The sequence below is a fragment of the Alexandromys fortis genome, unplaced genomic scaffold (genome assembly GCF_014885135.2).
Source record: "Alexandromys fortis isolate MF-2015 unplaced genomic scaffold, M_Fortis_MF-2015_v1.1 scaffold_82, whole genome shotgun sequence".
NCBI lineage: Eukaryota > Metazoa > Chordata > Mammalia > Rodentia > Cricetidae > Alexandromys > Alexandromys fortis.
Window position 1 is genome coordinate 3,188,454 of NW_026067963.1, and position 3,266 is coordinate 3,191,719.

The 3,266-nt window shown below is 47.0% G+C and overlaps 1 long non-coding RNA gene across 2 annotated transcripts in view; it reads left to right on the forward strand.

Moving 5' to 3' along the window:
* Positions 1-568: 568 nt before the first annotated feature.
* LOC126508380 (uncharacterized) overlaps positions 569-3,266 on the forward strand; it is a 7,298-nt gene continuing 4,600 nt past the window's right edge. Inside the window, exons 1-2 of one of the 2 annotated variants that reach the window (XR_007593798.1) lie at positions 569-849; positions 2,502-2,613. This is a non-coding gene — a long non-coding RNA (uncharacterized lncRNA). The remainder of the gene's footprint in view (positions 850-2,501; positions 2,614-3,266) is intronic. The other variant, XR_007593797.1, reaches the window with a different exon arrangement.

Here is a 3,266-nt window from a genome sequence, read left to right on the forward strand (position 1 = left end):
ATCCTTCCTTATCTAACCAATATTTTCTTATTTATCCATATTCTCTATCTCTGAGCAGGAGATAGCTGTGGCAATGCCAATTCTCTTGTCATTGCTGTTGTTAAATGTTATAAAGTCACTTAGAAGTCATTGTGGAATCTTATGTGGTTCTTATTACAGGGTTTAGTCTTGGTTACAGTGATTGTTCTCAAGCTGTAGACTTATTTCTGCATATGGGACCGTCTGGGGGCAGGACCAGCCCCTGTGCCTCTGACCCAATGACAATCAGGATGTTTCTGGTCAAGTCTTCTCTGGGCTAACATGTAAAAATGAGCCACGCATTTCCTGTGCAGTCACGACTGATAGCATTAAACTGAAAACATATGTCGCTTTAAGATTTCATCTGTTCGGATTAAAAATTATTGTTCATTTACTGTAGTTAAGATTATGTCACATTCTCCCCAGAAGTTTATACGAGACAAGATAAGACATATCAAGACACAAAAGCCGGCAGCCTAGACCGCAGGCATTATAAAAGATAGAAAATGTGGGAAGAGGCCAGGGCTCAGAAAACGAGGAAGGACCTAGACTCTGGCGCTATTTGTTGGCGTCTCTAAATAGGGTTGTGACAGAAATCGGTCCGATTTCAGAGCTGAAGAACGGCCTCAGCGCAGACCCCAACACAACTGAGAAAGAAACAATTTTGCTTCTCTAGTAGCTTTTTCTAAGCAAGGCTCAGGCATCATGGGGAGACCAAAGAGGGTTAACAACCCTGGTGCCTAGAAACAGAAACCAGACAACCAGCCAAGAAGCCTCCTGCACGGCCTCACTGGCCCTCTTAACTTGCTCCAACACTCACAACAACAGTAGGTAAGGAGGGTTCTCTGCCGCAAGCTTGCAGGTCCCCTGAAGGGTGGGAGGCCTGGCTGAGAAACAATCCCAGCACACACTGGGAAACAAGTGTCCAAATATTCATTCCTGGGCCTTGACTGATGCACGGGTTTTGGCCCCGGAGGTGGAAGGGCTCGGTAGGGAAGCTGTTAATGTGTCTTGGAGCACTTTCCAAGTAAAGACCCACCCTGCCCTCCTCCTCCCGGGGCTGGCTTCTCACTGGGTTTAGGGGATTTGAAAGGGATTTGAGGTGGGTATAGTGCTGGTGTCTCAGTTTCCAGGAAATAAAACAGTCCTCTGCTCTGAACTTTAATGGGCTTCTGCTCAGCGTCTGGGTGGCAGGATGTCTTTTCTCCACGCAGTCAGTTTTGTGTATAGGCTACAAGCGTGGCTTAGGTTTTTCAGTCCCTAAAGCCTCAGCTTTGAATGGGAAGCTGGGGGTTCTGGGCTCACCGCTGACTCTTGCACTAGCTGATGCCCGGAGAGGTCAAATCCTAGCTCAACTTGCAACTCCTTAGGTAATTGCTTCTCCTTTCTTCTCTGCAAATGGCGGGGGTGGAGGTGGCGGGGGGTGGGGCACCAGTAAATGGCAAAATTGCAGGGTTTTAAGAAAGGACTTAAGGCTAGCGATTGGATGGGCAGGAGAAAGACTTTGAAATCATCACCTGATCCCCAGTAGTCCAATGTGATCCCCAGGGGGAAGCTAAAATGCAAAACCCAAAGAAAGGAAGGACAAAAGACTGACAAAAGACCGCGCAATCTATTCCCTCACGGAACAGGCAGCGGATGAACCTGGGGGAGCCTGGGGTCAGTGACTGCTTCGTTTCTGGTGCCTGGATGCTGTGATCCTTTGGTGTATTGAGAGCCCTCTCCTCTTTTCTCCCATTAGGACATGTTTTGGTTGTGTAATTTGTAGTTAAGAAGCTGAGAAAGAGTGTACTCTTATACTCCATGGAATAGAAAAGTGGAACAGTACCCACATGCCCTTAACTCCAGTTCCTGAGGCTCCAATGCCCTCTTCTAGCCTGTGTGGGCACAAGGGACACATGTGGTATACAGACGCACATGCAGGCAAAATATTCATAAAAAAATAAGTAAATCTTGAAACAAGTAAACCAAAGGACTAAACACATTTTTTCTTTCTTTCTTTCTTTCTTTCTTTCTTTCTTTCTTCCTTCCTTCCTTCCTTCCTTCCTTTCTTTCTTTCTTTCTTTCCTTCTTTCTTTTTTTGTTTGAGTAAAGGTCTTGCTGTGTAGCCCAAGCTGACTTTGAACTCCAGATCCTCTGATCTCAGGCTCCCAAATACCCTTAAGGAATCATTCATTGATTTTGCTTAATCAGTGAAATCAGGCAGGGTTAAAAAGAACATTGACAGGGCATGAAGTCAGTGGTTTCCTCCCCGCTAAGCGATGAAGACTGAAATCATAGATAACACCCAGGGAAACCACGTGTGGTGGTTGGAATGCAATCGGTCTCCCTAATCTCACAGGGAGTGGCACTATTAGGAGGTGTGGCTTTGTTGGAGTGGGTATGGCCTTGTTGGAGGAAGTGTGTCACTGTGGGGGCAGGCTCTGAGTTTCCCATGCTCAGGATACCGCCCAGTGTTTCAGTTGACTTCCTGTGGCCTGTAGGATGGAGAACTCTCAGCTACCTCTCCAGCACCACGTCTGCCTGCACGCTGCCATGCTCCCAGTCATGATGATAATGGACTGAACCTGTGAAACTGTAAGTGAGTCAGCCCAGGTAAATGTTTTCTCTTTAAGAGTGGCCATGGTGTCTCTCCACAGCAATAGAAGCCCTAACTGCGACTCCACGAGAGCACCGTAAAGGGCTGCTCAGCTTCCTGGACATCTAGTGACAGAGGGGCTTTAGGAGAAGTCTCTTAAAGATGCCAATTCCCAGAAATTCTGCTTTTGATGGCAAGGAACCAGAACTTTAAACAACAGTGGGTGATGTTAAAAAAAACAAACAAACAAGTAGTCAATCTTGCATTGTGCGCATGCCTGGTGCCCACAGGAGTCAGAGGAGGGCGCTGGATCCTCTGCTGCTAGTCCTATATACATTTTTAAATGGAGAACATTTGATGTTTCCATGAATTCCTACATAGTCCTCCTGACTTCTTGATAAGCAGACGACAGAGACCAACCTGCCAAGGTCCCCTGAGAAGTCCTAGACTGTCCCTTGCACCCCAAGAGGGAGTTTGGTTTATTTTCTAGTCATAGAAATATAGGCGTTTAGCCGGGCGGTGGTGGCGCACGCCTTTAATCCCAGCACTCGGGAGGCAGAGGCAGGCGGATCTTTGTGAGTTCGAGACCAGCCTGGTCTACAGCGCTAGTTCCAGGACAGGCTCCAAAGCCACAGAGAAACCCTGTCTCGAAAAACCAAAAAAAAAAAAA